The sequence below is a fragment of the Triturus cristatus genome, chromosome 1_1, assembly GCF_964204655.1.
Source record: "Triturus cristatus chromosome 1_1, aTriCri1.1, whole genome shotgun sequence".
Taxonomy (NCBI): Eukaryota; Metazoa; Chordata; class Amphibia; order Caudata; family Salamandridae; genus Triturus; species Triturus cristatus.
This window is the reverse complement of record NC_140579.1, coordinates 79,749,152-79,772,471: the sequence shown is the minus strand read 5'-3', so window position 1 is coordinate 79,772,471 and position 23,320 is coordinate 79,749,152. Positions and strand designations below refer to the sequence as shown.

Below are 23,320 nucleotides of genomic sequence, written 5' to 3'. Positions count from 1 at the left end.
GAAAAGTATTTGGAAGTCACGAGATAGGGGACTCCTCCTTTGGATGATAGTGCACAAGGGCATCTGTTCCATCTTTTTCGCCAGCAGGGAAGTGATGGATTTTTGTGATTAACAGATAAGATGCCCATGTATGCTGTATCTAAATAAGATAGTACTGGAACAAAGCCGGGTAGCCGGGGAGGTGGGTGGGCGTGTGTGGATCTTCAGCTCTACATGCCAAGAACAGATGCATACTGGTAAGTAGCATTTTCCGTTTGAGGCATATGAGCTGCAGATCACACACTATGCATAGATCGTATAGCAGTACCCCTTCCGAGTGGCGACCACCAGTATCTGTTGCAGTAGTCTGAAATAATGTTTTGAGTACAGCCTGGCCCACATTGGCTTGTTTTGTTTGCACATCTACACAATAGTGCTTTGTGAATGTGTGCGGTGTAGCTGCTTTGCAGATGTCATCTAAGGGAAGGTTTCCTAAAAATGCCATTGAAGCCCCTATCTTTCGGGTAGAGTGGGCTTTTGGGGGAACTGATAATGTACATTTTGCTTTGTGATAGCAAATCTGTATGCATTTGACAATCCACCTTGCTATCCCAGATTTTGATATGGGGTTACCTTTGTGTGGTGGTGAGAAGGACAAGAAAAGGTGTTTGGTCTTGCGAAAAGGTTTGGTTCTTTCAATGTAATAAAGCAGTGCTCTTTTTACATCTGTTTGTGGTTCCGAGAAGAATACTGGCAACTCCACAGACTGGTTGAGGTGGAAGGGAGAAATAACATTAGGGAAGAGTTTGGACTGGTTCTGAGAACCACTTTGCTATGATGAAGTTGTAAAAAAGGTTCTTGAATAGTTAGTGCCTGTAGCTCACTGACTCTTCTAAGGGAAGTAATGGCCACTAGGAGAGCGACTTCCCATGTTAGCAATTGTAGCTCGCATTTGTGCAGAGGTTCAAAAGGAGGGCCCATTAGTCTTGTGAGAACCATGTTTAAATTCCACACAGGTGAGGGTGGTACCCTGGGAGGAATTATTCGTTTGAGGCCTTCCATAAATGCTTTGATGGCAGGTACCCTGAATAGCGACAAGTGTCTATTTTGTAAGTAGGCTGCTATGGCAGCGAGGTGTAACCTAATAGATGTGTATGCTAAGTTACACCTTTGGAGATGCAGTAGGTAACCTATGATGTGTTGAATAGACACATCTAGAGGATTGATGGTGTTATTGTGAATATATATCACAAATCGTTTCCACTTGGCTGCATAGCAGGCTCTAGTGGTGGGGCATCTAGCTTCCTTGATAATGTTCATACAGTCAGGGGGAAGGTTAAGGTAACCAAATTCTAAGACCTCAGGAGCCAGATCGCAAGGTTGAGCTGAGCTGGGTCCGGGTGTCTGATCTCTCCACGGCTCTCGATTAAGAGGCGTGGGGAGAGGTGTAGTTTTTGGTGCGGGACTACGGATAGTTCCAGAAATGTGGTGTACCATGGTTGTCTGGCCCATGTTGGAACAACTAGGATGAGAGTCAGTGATTGTTGCTGTAATTTGCGCTCCACCAGTGGAATGAGTGGGAGAGGCAGAAAAGCGCACGAAAATCTGCCTGACCAATTCATCCATATCGCATTTCCTTTGGACAATGGGTGTGGATATCTGGCGGCGAAGCTTGGGCATTTGGCGTTTTCGTGTGTGGCAAAGAGATCTATCTCTGGTTGCCCCCCCCCAAGTGGAAAAATGGTTGAAGAACTTGCGGATGAAGTTCCCACTCGTGAATCTGTTGCGTCCGACGACTTAACAGATCAGCTATGTTGTTCTGGACTCCAGGGACATGTTGGGCTAGGAGAAAAATGTTCTGAGAAATAACCTATCTTCATATGCTTTGACTAGTTGAGAGAGCTGTAGGGAGTGTGTCCCGCCTTGTTTCTGTATGTAGTACATGGCTGTCATGTTGTCGGTGCAGACTAGGACAGCTTTGGCTGATATTTGTTTCTGGAATGCCTTGAGCGCTAGGAAGATGGCTAGTAACTCCAGGTGATTAATGTGGAGTAACTTTTGTTGAGGCATCCACCTGCCCTGCATGGTGTGATGTAATAGATGAGCTCCCCAGCCGGAGAGCGATGCGTCCGCTGTTAGCACAATCTGTGGAACCGGCTCGAGGATGGTAAAGGGGCTATGCAGTAGGGGAGGGACAAAACATGGAACAAGATGGACAAGTAAACCCATCGGATAAAAAGCAAGGATGGGGTAACCGATGGATAGTCTCCTAGACCCTGTAAGCGATTAACAGGCTCACACCAGTTCATTTGCAACCCAACAGCTAGAGCAGTCTAGTAGGCTTGACGCCAAAATAGGTGGTTATGAACTACAAGCAAAGAAAAATGTGAAATGTAAAAAAAAGGATTTCTACAAATAAGTTTGTCTGAAGATGAAATTCTGGACAATCAAAACAGTAAAGGTTCCCGCCATTCCCAACTTTTTATTGTTTAGTTGAAGGTCTTTACACAGCAAGAAAGGGAACCATATATGAGGCAACGATAATCCCAAAGGAACGTTGTTCAGGATCGTGTCCAATTAATTCATAACTGCTAATCAGAAGACCTCATTTCCGCGCATCCCCAGTGCGAATGAAAAGGGCCGCAGAAAACATAAGAAATGGAATCCAAACAAAGACCCATTATAGATCCACAGTTAGCAAAAAAACAATATACGGTTATAAATAAGGAAAATGTACTTACCCAGTATGCATCTGTTCTTGGCATATAGAGCTGTAGAGTCATATGTTATGCATAGATCGCCATCTAGTGTCGGGTCCGGGTGTTAATTTGTTTCCCCATTTGCCCTGAGCTAAAGTCCAGGAGCTTTGCTCCCACAGCCAATTTGGGCTGCTTGCCAGCAGCCACCAACCGGAGGCCCCCTATCCCCCATTGGATAACATTGGGCCTCAGGACTCTGCACCCGGCCGCCCTAGTGCCGCTGAGGGTGTAACTAGAGTGCACCCCCAGAACCTCAACTCCCACTACCAAATACTTACCTCAAAACCGATAACCCTATTTTCCTCCATAGGATATCTGACTGTTTTTCTGTGAAAAGTTTCTAAGTGTGAGTTTGAAAACAAAGAAATTCTTTAAAATAGCATAATCGAACAAAAACGATTTTATTTACCCGTTTTCAATAAATGTCCCAGAGTAGTAACTAGGTATACTACTCTCTAAGCCTAGTAATCTCAAAAGTCACTTACCTGCTATTTTACTAAAAAGCCTATAAGTCTATGCACTGCATTTACTAAGTATTGCATTTCTCTGCATCCATACTGTAAATCAAACCAAAGTTCATATACAATTATCATTCAAACTGTATTTCAATTGCATTACTACTATAAAGTATTTATTGCTTACCTGTGCCAGGGTTGCTTGGTTCTAGAATATAAAATAACTAAAAGAATATTTTTATACAAAAACAGTTGGTCTGAAGTTCAGTCTTTGAGTGTGTGAATTCATTTGCTGACTGAGTGTGTACAACACATGCTTAACACCGTCTTCTGATACTGCCTTACTGCTCGACCACACTACCACAAATAGAGAGTAAGGTTCTATCTAACTTTACCTCTGCCTACCTTTGGGGTTCCACTGGACTGTGCACACTATACCTCACTTTGGTATAGTATATACAGAGCCAGCATCCTACACAGATGCATACTGGGTAAGTAGCCTTTTCCGTTCGAGGCATATGAGCTGTAGATCCTATGCTATGCATAGACTATGTAGCAGTTATTTTTCAAAGCGGTGGCTAACCTGGATCTGTTGCAGTGGTCTGAAATAATGTACGTAAAACTGCCTGGCCCACTCTAGCTTGTTGTCTAGCTAACACATCTACACAATAGTGTATTGTGAATGTGTGAGGTGTAGACCATGTTGCAGCTTTGCATATGTCATCTATTGATATATTTCCTAAGAATGCCATAGAAGCCCCTAGTTTGTGTGTGTAATGTGCTCTAGGGGGAACTGTTAACATTCGTTTTGCTTTTGCATAACATTTGAATGTACTTAACTATCCACCTTGCAATACCAGAATTTGATATTTGATTGCCTTTATATGGTGGAGCAAAAGCAACAAAAAGTTGCTTACTCTTCTAAAAGGTTTTGTTCTTTCAATGTAATAAAGTAACTCTTTTTACATTCAAAGGTATGAAGAGCACTTTCTGCCACAGAATCTGGTTGGGGGAAGAACACAGGTAACTCAACAGATTGGTTTATATGAAAGGTAGAAATGACTTTAGGTAGAAATTTGGGGTTAGTCCTAAGAACCACTTTGTTTTGATGTATTTGTAAAAATGGTTCTTCTACTATTAGTGCCTAAAGCTCACCCACACTTCTTAGAGATGTGATAGCTATGAGGAAAGCTACCTTCCAAGTGAGAAACTGCAGTTCACATCTATGCAATGGCTCAAAAGGCAGACCCATGAGTCTTGTAAGAACGATGTTGAGATTCCACGCTGGGGCAGGTGGAAGTCTAGAGGGAATGACTCTTAAGTCCTTCCATGAAAGCTTTAATGGCAGGCACTCTAAAAAGAGACAAAATGTTGTCTGTTCTGAAGATATGCAGCTATCGTAACAAGATGCAAGTGAATGAATGTATACACTAAATTGGAACGCTGTAGATGCAATAGATAACAAATTATGTTTTGCATTGAAGCGTCTAGCAGATTGACTTGATTGTTATTACGGTAAATGACAAACTGCTTTCATTTTGCTGCAAAGCATGCCCTTGTGGTAGGACGTCTAGCCTCTTTGATGATATTCATGCAATCTGGGGGAAGATTAAGGTAGCCAAACTCTAGGATTTCAGGTGCCAGATCGCAAGGTTGAGTTGACTGGGATCTGAATGTCTTATCGCTCCATGGTTCTGAATGAGGAGATTGGGAGTGAGATGGAGTTTTGGATGGGGAACTACTGACAACTCCAAGAGGGTTGTGAACCAGGGATGACGGGCCCATGTGGGAGCAACCAGGATTAGTGTCAGGGTCTGATGTCTGAGCTTCCGAACCACTAATGGAACGAGTGGGAGAGGCGGAAAAGCATAAGCAAATATCCCCGATGTATATACAACTCTGTTAAAAATATTTTTAAAAATTCATCCACAGTGCATTGCCTTTGGACTATGGGTGTGGATCCCTAGACGCGAAGTTTGGGTATTACTTCGTTTAGGTAGGTGGCGAACAGATCTATGCCTGGGAAGACCCACAATTGAAAGAACGTGAGGAGAACCTGAGGGTGGAGTTCCCATTCATGGATCTAGTGTCATTGGCGACTGAGCAGATCCGCAATATGGTTGTTTACTCCTAGAAGGTTGTGAGAAGTTGGCCTGGCATATGCTGGTCACTAGTTATAGTGGCCACCTTGCACCAGTCCAATTCGACTCTTGGTAGATAGGTTTAAAGACAACCTTTTAAAGAAAGCTATCCTAGTGGTAGCTGTGGAGAGCAGCCTTCAGGCTAAGTCTCTGAGGAATGTAAAGCAGCTTGTTTTACCTTATAATCTCTTGAATTACCAAATGAAAAGACACCACACAGGTATATATATCAAATATATATGTATTTATTTCTAAATATACTCTACTAATCTCTTTATGAGATTAGAGCCAGGTAAACATTCAAAAGATCAACAGTTCTCAATAAATTAAGCACAAATATGGCTGTAGCCCTAGGGGCGTACCAGACCATATACTAAAATAGTGGTATGGCAAACTCGACTTGCAATATGAGGAGGCCTAGGGCCTTGGGAATCGCTGGGGCTTCACTGCTGCAGTGTTTACAGGTAAGTAATCAGCCCACAGGAGGCGCGTGCAGTGTCTAAACACACATGCGGGTTTCTCATAGGTTTCAATGCAAAATGTCGCGGTTTGTATTTTACAGTTCTAGGGCACTTCGGAATGGACAACAAGCAAACAACTTACAGGGTAAGTACTTCGATAGCCAATGCGCACTTGGGCACCGTAATGCCAGAGTTACCTCACCCAGGGAAGCCGGGTGCAGAGGTGTTCTTTGGTGTCGGGTCGCGATGCTGCTTTCAATGGGAATCGTTGAAGTCTTGCTGCTTGTGTCGTCGGGTGAAGTGTCTGTGGAAATCCAACGATGGATTGGAGTTGCAGGCGACCTAGAAATTGAGGGGACAGAGTTCAGAGTCACTTGCCAGTGATCGGTGGCCTTCAGGATAGATGACCACAACTGTCGAGTCTCTTCACGTCGCTGATGGTGTTTTGTCTCTTCGCCCACGCGGTCCAGGAGAGATCGAGGAAGACCAGCAGCTGGATTTGGCGGGTCCCACGACGTCTGCAGCTGATGGCGGTGTCGGCACTCGGATCGGAGCCAACAAACCTTGGCAACTGCAAGTCTCGTGTGGAATGAAGATCTTGGATGGTTCAGACCAGCAAGGTCCGATGGACTTACCCAGCGAGGGTAAGTGAGGGCAGGCCCAGAGCAACTAGGCGAACCCTTGGAGCAGTTCAGAAAGTCTTCGGGCGGGCTACTAGCCAACGGGCAAGCAACCGCAAAGACGCCTTCGCAGGGAAACTTCAGGAGCAGCCCACGGTCACTCGGGATGAGGTAGGCCGCTGATCTTGGGTTCCAGATCTGCTAGGGACTTGGACATTAAGTGGTCCAAAGCACAAGTTTGTAGTTCGTCGTTCAGGGCTTGCACTCGAAATTAGTGCACGGTTCCCTGGTATTGCTGTACCTCGTCACTCGTGGGGTCCAGATGCCACAGCTTCGCTGGGAACTCAAAATGGCCGACGAGAGGTCAGGAAATCAGCTTCAGGGGACGCAGGGACTTCGGGCTCCAGCGGGAGCGGTAAAGTTTGCAACCGTTGTTCAGTCCTTTAGGTGCCTGCCAAGCAGGGGAGTCACTCCTTGACTCCAAGGGAGATCCTTCGGTCTTCTAAAGATAGTAGAAAGTTGAAGGGCCAGGATTCTTCTTCGTTGAGCGTCGTCCAGGTGTAATCTAAATTGCATTGGCAATGTGTGGTATCTTATACTGATAAGATGGGAGGGACTAGCTCTATGGCCACTCCTCTAGGAGGGCCAGGGTAGTGGGTGGTTACACCCACTTCCCTTTGTCCAGTTTCGCGCCAGGACAGGGGCAGGCAGCCCCTGAACCGGTTTGAGCTGGCATATGCACAGAGGAGCCTACTGCTCCCCCAGTGCAGGACTTCAAAGCACTCTAAGAGTGCACCCACCCAGCTCCAATACACTAAATCCTGTCTGGGAGGTGGTGACACCTCCCTGTGACAGGAAACCCTTTGTTGAGCTCCCTCTACTGCGAGTTTCGGTCAGCAGCAGGAGGGCAGCCCGGTGTCTGTGCTGGTGGCATCCATTTTGTGATACCAGGGCTCTAGATGATTTCTACCGTGTAGTACAGGGTGTACATGTCGTCCCCTCTAGAAGGGTGGGATCCTACTCCAACACCAGTTACTGGTGTGGGTGTAGGATTCCAAGTTGTTTGACACCAAACACGACATGTTTTGATGCAGTCATTCCAAAGTTAGCATTTACCGCGAGGTTATAATGCACTTAAGAGTATATGGTTTAACCGCATCCACAAACAGCAGCAGAGAATAGACTCTGCCAGCTGCAGAGGGGTCCTGCTCAGGCAGAAGCACCCCCTCACATAGTAAACCATGCACCCTGCCCTTGGGATTGATAGGGCCTACCTTAGGGGTGACTGATAGGTTTATATGTGTGTGTATGGTGAAATATAGGAACCTATACCTCAGTGAGGAGTGCTAACACTACCTCACACAGGCTGCAGTAGCAGGCCTGTGGTGTCAGATTGTGAGTGCTTCCCAGGGGTGGCATAATACATGCTGCAGCCCCTGGTAGGCCTGTGAAGTACCAATGCCCTAGGTACCTAAGGTACCATATACTAGGTGCTCATAAGGTACCACAGTATCCAATCACTAGTGCATCTAATATGCACACCAAATTGTTTAGAGAGATCAGGTAGACTGGGGCCCTGATTAGCAGGGACCCAGCCAGACTATAGCCAGAAACCAGTGTATACATCAGAAAAAAAGTGGGGGCAACACAAGTGCAGATCCTACTCTCCTACAAAGGTGTTCTGCAAGGAGATATATTTTGTAAGGTATGGCCTATCTCCAGATGCTCTGGGAAAACAGAGCTGGAGAGAGTGTGACCCCACCCAGTTTTTGTATGTAGTACATTGCTGTCATGTGTGCGAATTAGGACAGCTCCGCCTACTTTATGAAGTTGAAAAGCTTTCAACGCTAGAAAAATTGCTAAAAGTTCTAGAAGGTTTATGAGGAGTTGCTTTTGTTGAAGAGTCCACATGCCCTGAATGGTATGTTTCTGTAGATGAGCGCCCCAATCAGTGAGCGAAGCGTCTGCTGTTAGAACTATCTGTGGAACCGGGTCGACGAATGGCCGCCTCTTGGAAAGGTGTTTTGTATTCCACGACTGCAGAGATCGATGGGTGGGACCATCTACCAACACTAGATCGGATAACTGACCTTGAGCATGGTTCCACTGATGTGCTAAGCATTCCTGGAGGGGACGCATTTGAAGTCTTACGTAAGGAACAATTAAAATGCAAGACAACATCATTCCTATGAACTACGTGAACACTCAAGCTGGTAATGAGTGTTGCAACTGAAACAGAGATTAAAGTCTGCATGTTGCGGATTCTGACTGGGATGGGACACGCAAGAGCTTTTTGAGTGTCTATTGTGGCTCCTAGATACAGTTGTGTATTGGATGGTTGGAGAGGAGACTTGGTGAGGTTTACAGTAAACCCAAGGTCGTGAAGCAGTTGGGACTGTCTTTTGTGTGTGGAGTAGGCAGCTTTGCTGCGAGCTGGCTTTTATGAGCAAGTCGTCTAGGTAAGGGAAGAAGTGAATGTGCTGTCTCCTTAGATGACCCGGGACTACTGCCAGACATTTGGTGAAAACTCTAGGTGCGGTAGTTACTCTAAATAGGGGGGCCTTGAATTAATAATGCTGACCGTCTACCACAAACCAGAGGTATTTCCGGTGAGCAGGGTGAATGGGAATATGGAAATAGGCGTCCTTCAAGTCTAGAGTGGACAGAAAGTCGCCTTGCTGAAGGAGTGGGAGCAGTTGTTAGTGTGATCATGTGAAAGTGGTCCGAATTAATGTGTAGATTCAGTTCTCTGAGGTCTAGTATGGGCCTGAGAGATCTGTCTTTTTGGGGAATTAAAAGTACAGGGAGTATACTCCGGTCTCCTGGTATTGTAATGGGACTGGTTCTATAATGTGTTTTTCCAAGAGAGAGAACCTCTTGCTTTAGAATGGTAAGATGCTCTGTTGACATTGCATGTGATCTTGGAAGAGTATCTGGGAGTGTGTATGTAAGTTCCAGTCAGTAACCATATTGGATCATTTGTAGGACCCACTTGTCTGCGGTGATTGAATTCCAGGCAGGTAGGAATTGAGAGCGACGTCCCCCGACATGAGTGGAATGATCGAGTGCAACGGAAGGAAGTCACTGTTTGTTTGCGGGGGAAGTGTGTGTGGAGTTGCATCTGACTCTTCCCTTACCGTTGTTTCCTCTGAAACCACCTCTAAAAAAACCTCTTGAAGAGGGGGATTGGTTGTTACCCTTGTAAGAGGAGGAGGGGTTTTTGGTGGATACATTTTTGGAACAACCCCTATAAAAGGAGCGGCGAAACGAACCCCTAGAGGCAGGCAATTGACAAGCCCCCATGGGCTTTGCGACCTCCGTGCCTTTTTTAATCTTCTCCAGCGAGGTATCAACCGTTGGGCCAAAGAGATGTTCTTTGTCAAATTGTTCGTTGAGGATGGAGGTTTGCACCTCAGGCTTGAATTCTGAGATTCTCAACTAAGCATGTCTGCTTAGGAGTACACTGGTGTTTACTGTATGAGCTGCTGTATCTGCTGCATCCAGGGCACACCTGATTGAGGTATTAGTGATAAGTCAAGTAAAAATTGCACAAGTTTTTCTAACTCATCGTAATGAGCCCTATGATAGCGAGCCAACAGAGCTTGGGCGTTGGCAATGCGCCAGTGATTAGCCACTTGTGATGCCACTCTTTTGCCCGAGGCATCAATAAGCTTAGACTTCCTATCAGGAGGTGGAGCCTCACCTGTGGTTTGTGAGATAGCTCTCTTGCGAGCATTGGAAACCACAAGTGAGTCTAAAGGTAACTGACCTCTGATGTAAACCGGGTCGGTGGGTGGAGGTTTATATTTTTTCTCCACTCTAGGTGTAAATATTCTTACACCTCACAGGATCTTTAAATATCTTGTCTGTGTGCTTCAACATACCTTTTAGCATAGGTAAGGTATGAGTGGCTCTCTGAGAGGAACTAAGTGTCTCAAAAAGGAAATCCTCTTCTTAAAGGCTCTTTAAGCAATTCCACCCCGCGATATTGAGCAGCCCTGTTAAGGAGCTCAATTTACCCAATGTTATCGTCAGGTGGGGAGGGTCAAGATGGATACAAATCAGGGTCATTATGTGGACTCTGCTCAGTATGATAATCCTCCCACGGGTCAATGTCCTGTGGCCTGTCTCGATCTTCATCCTCAGCCCCATCATCCTGTGGGTCAGTTGTGAGTGGTGGTAGGGAATTTGATGGTGTGATAAGCAAATTGGGATCAGTGGTGGAAGGAGGTGGAATGTAGGGTGGGGGAAGGGTTCGTACCCACACTTTTGCTTTTGAGAGGAATATGGTAGTCCTCTGGCTGGTCTATCTTCTGTTTTTTGGAAGAGTGGCATAGATATGTACTGTATCAGGGTTGATCACAAGTTTTTTTGCTTCCGAAGGCGGGGCATCGCATCGAGGCTCTTTAGACAGAGTATCTTTGTCTTTAGTTGTTTGTTTCGGTGTCTAAAGTTTTGCTCCGAGCCTTTTGGTGTCAAAGGTAGAGTGTGAGAAAGTGGCTCTGTATATACTGTTCCCTAATAGGTACAGTGTGTACAGAGTCCACAGTCCCCAGAGGTTTCGCAGAGGCTAAAGTTAGTTATAACTTTACTCTCTAAAGTGGGAGCTTGGTCGAGCAGTAAGGCAGTATCAGAGGACAGTGTAAAGTATTTGTTGCACACACTCAGTCAGCAAATGGTCTCACACACTCAATAACTGAACTCTAGGCCAATGGTTTATATATAAAAAAATATATGCTTGTTTTATTTTAGAACCAATAGGTGTCAAAATATACTCTCAGGATGAGATGCTTTAGGTAAATACTTTTGCAATATGCAATTGGCTTTTGTATAAAGTTACAGGTTGTTGCAATAGGCAACACAATTTCAAACACAATAATGCTTTGAGTTCAATGGAAGTTTTAAATGATTTGCAATAGATTACTTTCAGGATTACTTTTGTAATTCCAGGACTGGATCCTAGAATTAGTCCTGGGTCAGTTCTTAGAAACAAGTGATAAAAGTCTACTTAGTTGCTGTTATGATTTTTAGGCAATATTTTGCTATTTTAAAAGTTGACACTTAGAAAATATTTCATAGAAAACAGTCAATGATTCCCTATGGAAGAAAATTCAAGTTGCAGGTATAGTATGTTCTCGTTACTTTTGTAATCCAGGACTGGGTGCCTAGACTCAGTACTGGGACCTCTATCTAAAACAGGTAAGTAATAACGTTCTCACAGTTTGTACGATTTTTAAAGAATATTTGAAGTTTGCAAAAATCGACACTTAGAAGAAATTTCATAGAAAAAACAGTCAATGATTTCCTATGGAAGAAAATTGGGCTACTGGTAAGTACGGTTGTGAATATTTTTCAGGGTCAGTGCTGGGTATCAAGATCCAGCACTGGGATCTCACCTAATAGCACGTGAGTATTTTCGTTTGTTACTTGCCTGATTTTTGGTGAATATTTTAAGTTTGGAAAACTCCACACAGAAGAAATTTCAGAAGAAACCAGTCAATGTTACCCTATGGAGAAGGAATATGCTACTTACCAGTATGCATCTGTTCTTGGCATGTAGAGCTGCAGAGCCACACACTTAGGATAGTAGATCGCCATCTGGTGTTGGGCTCGGATGCTTGCAGGTTGTTGTTGTCTTCGGAAGAAGTCTTTGGTCACGAGATAGGTGACTCCTCCCTTGGACTACAGTGCGCATGGGCATCAACTCCATCCTTAGATTGTTTTTCGCCATGATGGGAAATGATGGAGTTTGTAGAAAAGAGAGAGCTGTCCATGTGTGATGTCTAAGTAAGTGAATGCTGGAACAGATACACATCCCGGGGAGGTGGGTGGGCGTGTGTGGCTCTGCAGCTCTACATGCCAAGAACAGATGCATACTGGTAAGTAGCATATTCCGTTCGAGGCATATGAGCTGCAGATCACACACTTAGGATAGACTATATAGCAGTGTCTCCCCTAGCGGTGGTCACCTGTATTGGTTGCAGCAGTTTCAAATATAGTCAACACAATAGTGTTTAGTGAAGGTGTGTGTTGTAGACCATGTGGCTGCCTTACAAATATCTTCTAAGGGAATGTTTCCCAAGAATGCCATGGAAGCCCCTATTTTGCGTGTGGAATGCGCTCTAGGGGGAACTGTTAGTGTGCGTTTGGCCTTGTGGTAGCATATTTGGATACATTTAACTATCCACCTAGCTATCCCAGATTTGGAAATGGGGTTGCCTTTATGTGGTGGAGAGAAAGCAACAAACAATTGTTTTGTTTTGCGGAATGATTTGGTCCTGTCAATGTAGTAAAGAAGGGCTCTTTTAACATCTAAGGTATGAAGAGCTCTTTCAGCTATCGAGTCTGGATTTGGGAAGAACACTGGTAGTTCTACTGATTGGCTAAGATGGAACGGAGATATGACTTTTGGAAAAAATTTCGGATTTGTTCTAAGAACCACTTTGTTGCGGTGTAATTGTAAGAATGGTTCTTGTATGGTTAAAGCCTGGACTTCACTTACCCTTCTGAGGGATGTGATAGCGATAAGGAAAGCCACTTTCCATGTGAGGAATTGTAGTTCGCATTTATGCAGAGGTTCAAATGGGGGTCCCATGAGCCTTGTAAGAACAATGTTTAGATTCCACACTGGAGAGGGTGGTAATCTGGGAGGAATAATCCTTTTAAGTCCTTCCATGAAGGCTTTGATCGCAGGTACTCTAAATAGAGACAAGTGTTGTCGATTTTGTAAGTAGGCTGCTAATGCTGCTAGGTGGAGACGTATGGATGAGTATGCCAAATTACATCTTTGCAAGTGCAGTGAGTAGCAAATGATGTCTTGGATGGATGCATCCAACGAGTTTATATGATTGTTAGTGCAATAAATGGCAAATCTCTTCCATTTTACAGCATAGCAGGCTCTAGTGGTAGGTCTTCTGGCCTCCTTTATAATATTCATGCACTCTGGTGGCAGGTTTAGGTAACCGAACTCTAGGACTTCAGGAGCCAGATCACTAGATTCAGTTGAGCTGAATCTGGGTGTCTGATTTCTCCATGGTTCTGGCTTAATAAGGAAGGGGAGCGGTGCAGTTTTTGGTGTGGAACTAGCGAGAGTTCCAGTAGTGTTGGGAACCACGGCTCACGTGCCCATGTGGGAGCTACTAGGATCAGTTTGAGAGACTGTTGCCTGAACTTGCGTACCACTAATGGAATGAGTGGGAGAGGCGGAAAAGCGTACGCAAATCTGCCTGACCAGTTCATCCATATTGCATTGCCCTTTGACTCCAGGTGGGGAAACCTGGCGGCGAAGGTTGGGCATTTTGCGTTTTCGTGTGTGGTGAACAGATCTATGTCTGGTTGGCCCCATTGTTGGAAAAAGGGCAGTAGGACTTGTGGATGTAATTCCCATTTGTGGATCTGTTGAGTTTGTCGACTTAACAGATCAGCAATTTGATTGTGAACCCCTGGAAGGTGTTCTGCAAGTAGGTATATGTTCTGTGGAATGGCCCATCTCCAAATGTTCTGTGCGAGCTGGGACAGCTGGAGCAAATGTGTGCCTCCTTGTTTTTGTATGTAATACATGGCTGTCATGTTGTCCGTCCGGATGAGGACAGTTTTGTTGTGGAGATGTAGTTGGAATGATTTTAGTGCTAGGAACACTGCTAGCAGTTCCAGGTAATTGATATGGAGCACTTTCTGTTGAGTTGTCCATTTGCCCTGAGTGGTGTGTCCGAGGAGATGGGCTCCCCATCCTGTGAGTGATGCGTCCGTTGTCAGCACTATCTGTGGAAGAGGCTCTAGGAACGGCCGCCCTTTGGACAGGTTTTTTATGTTCCACCATTTGAGAGAGCGATGTGTGCGGCTGTCCACCAACACCAGATCTGTAAGTTGTCCGTGAGCCTGGTTCCACTGATGTGCTAGACATTCTTGCAAGGGACGCATTTGAAGTCTTGCGTAAGGCACAATGAAGATGCATGATGCCATCATTCCTATGAGTTGTATGAACACTCTTGCTGGAAGAGAGTGTTGGGTTTGAAATTTTGCGATAAGAGCTTGTATATTGTCTATCCTGGTTGGGCTGGGATATGCTAGGGCTTTGGAGGCGTTTATGGTGGCTCCTAGATACTGATGTATGTGAGAGGGTTGGAGATGAGATTTGGGATAGTTTATTTTGAATCCCAAGTTGTGTAAGATTTGGATAGTTTGGTGAGTGTGTAGAACACATTTGTTGAATGACTTGGCTTTTATTAGCCAGTCGTCTAGATACGGGAAAACATGAATTTGTTGTCTTCTGAGATGTGCTCCGCCCTATAGAGATATAAAAAATATTGTCTCTGACTGTGTAAAATGTAACCTCAAAATTAGATTTTATTGCCCTATTTGATCGATATGTAATACTGAATAGGTCTTTTTTTACTATCTTTTTTTATTGAAAGTTTTGAATTGAAGATGATTCAAAGTAGTGATATTGCTATAGTGAATGTTATGCACTCCCACTCATAAGTCTTCAGTGGCCATTTACGTCTAAGGTGGTGTCCAACCTGATCCAACAAAATAGTGAGGTTTTTTCCATTGTACGGGGATTTACATAATCCCAGTATTCCGTGAAAGTAGTAGCAACTAGTAGTAACAAATAGTTGCTGGAGGGAAACTATGACCTATTAGTTTTCCACAGCATTGAGGAAAGGCAGGTCTCCCAGCTGGAGACAGGGGAATAAGATTCATTTTAAAAGCTGAAGATGAGCTGAAACAATGGAGTTGAATTATCAGCTTCCCTCAATTAGAATTGTGTGCTGGGACAAGCAACTAATAGGTACAGTTAATAACACTTTTAAAGTGGTTTCCTGGAATGCAGCAGGATTGCTGAATTACGCTGATTAAATAGATTTTTTTTTAAACCTAAGACCCGATGTGGCCTGCATCCAGGAAACATGGTGTTTGAATGACTTTCTAATGAATGGCAACTTTGTGCTGAGCTGTAAGGCTGCCACGTTTAGGAGTAGACATGCCAAGAGGGGTGCAGCTATATTGCCGACCAATAATTTGAGCTGGGACTATCGTTGTGTCTCACATTCATCACATTTATTTCAATTTGTCAAACTCTCCCATGGGCAGCATAGAAGAGTCAATGGTGTTAGTAAATGCCTATATTCCTCCTGACCCCATGCATTATGCTCTTCTCGCTACCTTGTTTTCATTTATAAACACGGTGGTAGACCAGAAAGGTGTGCATAAGGAGTTACAAGTCGGGGACTTAAATTTGTAAATTCTCTAATTACTCAATCGGCCTATTCTCTGACCTAGAGAAAGAAGAAGCTTTAAATATTCCCCCGGCTTGCTTCCCCGCAAATATAAAATTCCATAAAGGAGGTGCTCTGTTATTGGACCTACTCAGGAAAAATAATAGTGAATGGCAGAGTTGATTTTGACTCCTCAACAACCTTTACCTATATGTAATATTCTGAGTGGTCCATAAGCATCTATTTGATAGCTTCCTTTCCCGCATACAGTTCAGTTCTGGAAATCTCTATTTCTCATGACTCCTGTAGCGATCATAAAGCAATTTATTTTTGGGTAGAATTCAGCCCTATAGAGGTTGACTCATGGAAGTTTAATGGGAACTTCACAAGTTTTAGGAAACATGTGGGTAGTAACCACTGGAGACCAGTTTTGTTTAATAGAGTAAAAGAGGTGTTGGAAGAGATGATGGTTAATGGAGAATCCAGGAAACCGATGCCCTTTATGCATACACTCAGACTATGAGACTACTTTTAAGTCAGGTTGATGAAAGAGAGCTGAGTGCCCGACCCGAAACCCTACAGCAGCCAACTGTAACTCTAAATAAAGAAATAAACAGATTAGTTAGAATCCAGTTCCTCCATTCTCTGTGGAAAGAGGAAATGAATTTACCTCCTAAATAGGGGAAAAGGGAATTCAAGGAAAAGATGAACAAGCATTGGCCTTTGGGATCGTATATGTGTTTAGCCAGAGGTATTGGTTTTACAAATGTTTTTAAGAGCATTGTGGTTGCTATGCAGCGTGTTGAAAAGTTATAATAAAAAAGTGTTATAAGCACTTTTGTTTCTTTATATATAACCAATAAGCCATTATGTACAACTGAACGACCCAATTAAAAAAGAATAAACATAAAAAAAGTCTTGTCATTTTTGGTTGTTCCAATGTTGGCAACTTCTTCCTGCCTGTTCTAATGTTGAGGTGGTGCTTAGTGATGCTGAGGTGGTGTTGAGTGGTGTTGTGGTGGTGCTTAGTGATGCTGTTGATGAATACAAGCCTCAGCTAGGCCCGCAGAATGCAAGGGTTCGCTCTCCTGTAACAAAGGTTAGAAGGAAGTTGGCACGGAAGCTGCAAATACAAAGACAAAGTTTATTAACCCTTAAGGGTGGTCCTACAACCTATACAACACTCTTCAGCATTGCACAGAGTAGTACAAAGAACTTGCGTACACGGTCCCCTTTTATACACAACAGAGGGGCTCATAAGTGGGTGGATACATCATGAGGCGAGCATTTTTACCTTTTATGGACATTTTCGATACAGAACCAATATGTGGGCGGAGTAACCAATTTCCTGAGCCCGCGAAAACATGGTCAAGCAAGGACTAACTGATAACAGATGTGGTCAAGTCTGGGCATGCACCAGACGGAAAAAGGAGCTATTTATAGACTGTTACTAGGCAGATTACAAGAGCAACTAGCGAAAAGGAAGGACTCTTCTCGTGCACAACACGTGGACACATGACAATACATAATGGAGTCCAGACATTAGTCAACATAAGACAATAGACATTTTCTAAGGCAGGAAAGTTAATGTCTTTAGTAAATGCTTAACCATCGCTGTTTTAGTTTTCAACAGACGACCCTTTCAGCATTTACTGAAGACATTCGGCCTATTAGGATAATCATCAAATATGTCAATTTTCATCATCTCTTCCACTTCTTTGGTTAAATGTTTCTGATGGGCGACATAGTTTTCTTATCAGGAATACAAAATGACACACATAAAGAACAGAGTAAAGGACCACATTGGACGCAGATGCAACAGGAAAACAGAACTGCTACAATAATACAGAGACCAGTTAAAACCTTCCATCCCCATGTAGTGATCAATGCCCAAAACCATCCGGAAAAGGACCAAGTGCCGTTTTCTGTATGGATCTCAGCCGCGATTTTATGTAACTTGTTAATAGCGCTATAAACTGATGGCGTATGATCAGGAATAAACACACAACAACTACTTCCGATAATTTTACATGCTCCACCTCTGTCAGCTAACATAATGAATATGCTACTTACCAGTATGCATCTGTTCTTGGCATGTAGGGCTGCTGACATTCATATCTGTGCATAGATCGCCGCCTAGTGTTGGGTCCGGATGTTTGCACGTTGTTGTCCTGGAAGAGTCTTCGAAGTATCCTGGGATAGGTGACTCCTCCCCTGGACTACAGTGCGCATGGGCATCCTCTCCATCCTCAGATTGTTTTTCGCCATTGTGGCAGTGATGGAGTAGATACAGAAAGTGATGACCATGCTTACAGTAATTCTGAGAGCTGCAGCTGCTACAGGCGCCGGGGAGGAGGGAGGGCGATATGAATGTCAGCAGCCCTACATGCCAAAAACAGATGCATACTGGTAAGTAGCATATTCAGTTCGAGGCATGTGGGCTGCTGAATTCATATCTGTGCATAGAATATACAGCAGTGCCCTCTTATTAGCGGCGGCTACCAGTGCCAGCTGCAGCGGTCTGAAAAAGAGTTTTGAGAACAGCCTGTCCTACAGCTGCCTGCTGTTTTGATTGCACATCTACACAATAGTGTTTGGTAAATGTGTGTGTAGTGGACCAGGTGGCTGCTCTACATATATCATGCAAAGGAATGTTTCCTAGGAAAGCCATGGAGGCCCCTAACTTACGTGTTGAGTGGGCTCGTGGGGGAATCGTTAATGTGCGTTTAGCCTTTTGATAGCAAATTTGAATACATTTAACGATCCATCTGGCTATACCTGCTTTGGAGATAGCGTTACCTTTGTGGTGTGGGGCAAAGGCAACGAAAAGTTGTTTTGTTTTCCTAAAGGGTTTGGTCCTGTCGATATAATACATGAGGGCCCTTTTCACATCTAGTGTATGGAGTGCCCTTTCTGCGACAGTTTGTGGGTTTTGAAAGAAAACAGGCAGTTCAATAGTTTGATTGATGTGGAACTGCGATATTACCTTAGGCATGAATTTGGGGTTGGTACGTAGTACGACCCTGTTGGCGTGAACCTGTATAAATGGCTCTTGAACAGTTAGTGCCTGGAGTTCACTAACTCTTCGTAAAGAAGTTATCGCTACTAGGAAAGCTACTTTCCAGGTAAGGAATTGAATCTCGCATGAGTGTAGAGGTTCAAAGGGTGGACCCATCAGGCGTGTGAGGACCAAATTGAGGTTCCACATTGGAGCTGGTGGGTGGCTAGGTGGAATGACTCTTTTGAGTCCTTCCAAGAATGCTTTGATGGCAGGCACTCTGAATAGAGAGAGGTGCTGCCTGGTTTGTAGATAGGCTGATATTGCGGTCAAATGGACACGTATAGAGGTGTACGCCAGATTGCATCGGTATAGGTGTAATAGGTAACAAATAATGTTTTGGCTGGATGCGTCTAGCGGGTTGATGTCATTATTATTGCAGTAAATGACGAACCTTTTCCATTTGGCTGCATAGCAAGCTCTGGTAGTGGGTCTCCTGGCCTCCTTAATGATGTCCATACAGTCAGGTGGCAGGTTTAGGTAGCCAAACTCTAGGACTTCAGGAGCCAGATTGCCAGGTTCAGCTGTTGCGGATCTGGGTGCTGAATCTCTCCATGGTTCTGCGTCAAATGCTCGGGTTTGACCCGCAGCCTTTGATGCGGCACCACAGAAAGTTCGAGAAAGGTGGTGTACCACGGCTGACGTGCCCACGTTGGAGCAACCAGGACGAGTGTCAGTGAGTGTTGTCTGAGTTTGCGTGCCACCAGCGGTATCAGTGGTGCTGGGGGAAAAGCGTACGCAAATCTGCCGGACCAGTTCATCCATATCGCATTGCCCTGCGATTGCGGATGTGGGAACCTGGCGGCAAAGCTTTGGCATTTTGCGTTTTCGCTTGTGGCGAATAGGTCTATCTCTGGATGACCCCACTGCTGGAAGTACGGTTGGAGTACTGATGGGTGTAACTCCCACTCGTGCATCTGGTGGCTGTGTCTGCTGAGCAGATCCGCCATCTGGTTGTCCTTGCCGGGGAGGTGTTCTGCCATGAGGAACATGTTCCTCTGAATGGCCCACTTCCACATGCTCTGAGCCAGATGAGACAACTGTGGAGAGTGTGTTCCTCCCTGCTTCTGTATGTAGTACATGGCAGTGATGTTGTCCGTCCGGATCAACACGACTTTGTTGCACAAGTGTACCTTGAATGCTTTCATAGCCAGGAAGATTGCCATCAGTTCTAGAAGGTTGATGTGCATCTTCTTTTGTTGTGTTGTCCATAGTCCCTGCACTGTGTAATGGTGTACATGAGCTCCCCATCCCTGGAGAGACGCGTCCGCCGTCAGTATTATCTGTGGGACAGGCTCTTGGAACGGTCGGCCCTTGCAAAGGTTTTGTGGATTCCACCAATGCAGAGAGTTGTATGCCCGACCGCTCACCAACACTAGGTCTTTCAACTGTCCTTGAGCCTGATTCCACTGACGTGCTAAGCACTCCTGAAGCGGGCGCATATGTAGTCTCGCGTGTGGGACTATGAAAATGCAGGAGGCCATCATGCCTATCAGCTGCATGAACACTCGCGCGGGAAGGGAGTGTTGTGGTTTGAACTTGGAAATCAGCATTTGCATGCTGTTGATTCTCACTAAATTTGGCTGAGCTGTGGCCGCCAGAGTGTCTATAGTCGCACCTAGGTACTGTTGTACGTGTGCGGGCTGTAGATGGGATTTTGTGTAATTTAGTGAGAAACCCAGACTGTGAAGGAGGTGAATGGTGCGGGACATGTGGCTGGCACATTGCTGGGCTGACTTCGCTTGAACGAGCCAGTCGTCCAGGTAAGGGTAAACGTGTATGTGCTGCCTCCGTAGATGTGCCGCTACAGTAGCTAGGCACTTTGTGAACACCCAGGGTGCTGTTGTTACGCCGAAGGGGAGGACTTTGAATTGGTAGTGCTGCCCCTGAACAGTGAACCTGAGGTATTTCTTGTGTGAGGGGTGAATGGGTATGTGGAAATACGCATCCTTGAGGTCCAGTGTGGCCAGGAAGTCTCCCTGCTTGAGCAGCGGGAGGACTTGCTGTAAAATGAGCATGTGAAAATGCTCGGAAAGAATGTACTGGTTTAGGGGTCTCAGGTCTAATATAGGTCTGAGTGACCCGTCCTTTTTCGGTATTAAGAAGTACAGGGAGTACACCCCCGTACCTTGCTCATGGACGGGTACGACCTCTATTGCGCCTTTTAGTAGCATACTTTGCACCTCCTGCTGTAAGAGCGTTAAGTGCTCTGAGGACATAGGACACTTTTTTGGAGGTATTGTGGGTGGAGTTGAGGTTAGTTCTAGGCAGTAACCGTATTTGACAATATCTTTGACCCACCTGTCCGTGGTGATGGAGTTCCACGTGGACAGGAACCTTTGTAGCCTTCCCCCGACAGGTGTTATGTGGTCTGGAGGAAGGGAGAGGGCGTCACTGCTTGTTCTTGGGGGAGGACCTGGTGTTGCCGTAGCCGCGTCCTCTGCCCTTTGTGCTGGAGCCACGATATCCACCCCGGGTGTTTTTATCGTAGGTGTTTTGTGTGTTGCCCTTGTTGTATGTTTGCTGTGACCCCTGTCCTCTACCTGCTCCTCTATTTCCGGGGCGACGAAAGGAGCCGCTCCGAAAGGACTGCGTCTGTAGGGCCCCCATGGACTTTGCAGTGTCTGTGTCCTTTTTTATTTTCTCTAGGGTGGTGTCCACCTCCGGCCCGAATAAGTAGTCGGGGTTGACAGGTTGGTTGAGGATGTTATTTTGTACCTCCGGTTTGAATCCGGAGATTCGCAACCAGGCGTGTCGTCGCAACATGACGCTAGTGTTTATGGCTCTGGCAGCTGTATCCGCGGCATCCAGTGCACACTTAATGGAGGCATTTGTGAGCAGTTGTCCCTCCCTGATAAGGATCTCTGCACCTTCTTTGAATTGGTCAGGGAGATGTTGGAGTAGTTGCTCTAAGGTGTCGTAGTGCGCTCGATCGTAGCGAGCGAGGAGCGCTTGAGTATTGGCAATGCGCCATATGTTAGCTGCCTGTGCGGCAACCCGTTTGCCTGAGGTCTCTAGCACCTTGGACTCTTTGTCCGGGGGAGGAGCATCACCTGTTGTTTGCGAGTGTGCCCTCTTGCGAGCATTCGCAACGACAATGGAATCCAGAGGTAACTGGCCTCTAATGTAAGTAGGGTCCCCAGGCGCTGATCTGTATTTCTTGTCGATCCTGGGGTTTATCACTCTTGCCCTGGTGGGTTCTTTGAAGATGTCCTTTGCTGGTTTGAGGACCCCCTTTAACATGGGCAGAGTCTTTATATTCCTTTCTGAGGATGCAAAAGTATCCATGAGAAAGTCGTCCTCGACGGTGTCAGAGTGAAGTTGCACCCCATGATTGGCCGCAGCCCGTTCAATTAGAGCGTTGAACGCGGCAGTGTCCTCTGTGGGAGATGTTTTTGCTCCATAAAGTTGCGGGTCCTGTGCATCCATAGGTGCACCTGGGTCGACAGGGTCATCCCAAGCTTGATCAGGGTCCTGTTGGCCTTCAGGGTCCATCTCTCCGGGGTAGGGGACTTGGTCACCCATGTAGTCCTCCAACGCATCCGTGTCGGAGTGTGTGGGAGAGAAGGACTGTGGATCCTGGTAGGGTGAATGGAAAGGTTCGTAAAGAACTGGTTCCGAAGCCACCGGCAGCTTTTTCTTAAGCGGGATCCGGAAGGAGTCCAAAGCTGGCTCAGAAGTTATTCTCCGTTTGTGGATAATCATCCTGCCAGTGTTGGCGTCGATGAGATGTGATGGAGACGTCTCCGCAGTGCGGTCGGCAGGCGTGATCGTGGTGTGGGTGACCCGTGTCCTGATTTGGAACAGTTTCGGGGCCGTGGATGGTGGCAGGCCAAAAGTAATGTTGGCCGGTGCCGAAGAGGCTGTTGGAGCTATTATCGGCTCGGAGCCCGACGTGTCCTGGAGGACCGTTTTGTTTTTGGTGCGTTGCGCAGCAACGGGTCGCACCTGGAGCGCCATCGATTCCCTTGCGCTGACCGGTTCCGTAGAGGCGGGCGTGGACTTCTTCGGCGCCGGTGAGTCATCGAGTCGAGGGGCGGTAATGGCCGTCGACGTCTTCGATGAGTGTGGCTTTGGTGGTGCCGTCGAAGCGGTGGGAGACGCAGCAGGCAGTTTGACCTTTGGGGTCGGAGCCGATTGCGTCGGTGCCGGGAGCCGAGTAGGTTTGGTGGCACCGAAGGTCTTTTTCCGACGTCGGCCGCTTCAAGCTCCGCACCGAAGTCTCGTTTGTTGCGCTCGGTGCCGACGGGTTTTGCTGGCGTCGAAGGTGTGGTGGGCCTCGATCCGACCAGCGCCACTTTCGGTTTCGAATGAACCAACACAGCTTTCGGTTTCGGTTTCGAAGAAGGGAAACCTGCCGGTTTGGGCTTTAATGGCTGCCGCTGAATGTCCGAGGCCGGGCCAGAGGGCGGGGCCGAAGAACTGCGGGATAGGTCTTGGGTAAGGCCCGAAGGCGATCCCTCGACCGGAGCCATAGACTGTCGCACTGGGATATCCTCAGTCTGTATGGGTAGGCCTTGCTCGTCACCGGAGCTACTCTCTTCGGCCCCTAAGGCCTCATTGTAGTCTCCTACCTCGGTGTCGTCTTCATCTCTGCGAAAGAGTCTTTCCTCGACGTCTTCCGATCCG

At 46.0% G+C, this 23,320-nt stretch overlaps 1 protein-coding gene across 1 annotated transcript in view; it reads right to left on the bottom strand.

The window, feature by feature from the left end:
• Positions 1-23,320, bottom strand: part of LOC146869501 (FACT complex subunit SPT16-like) — a 384,361-nt gene that overhangs the window by 264,856 nt on the left and 96,185 nt on the right. The window lies entirely within an intron of this gene.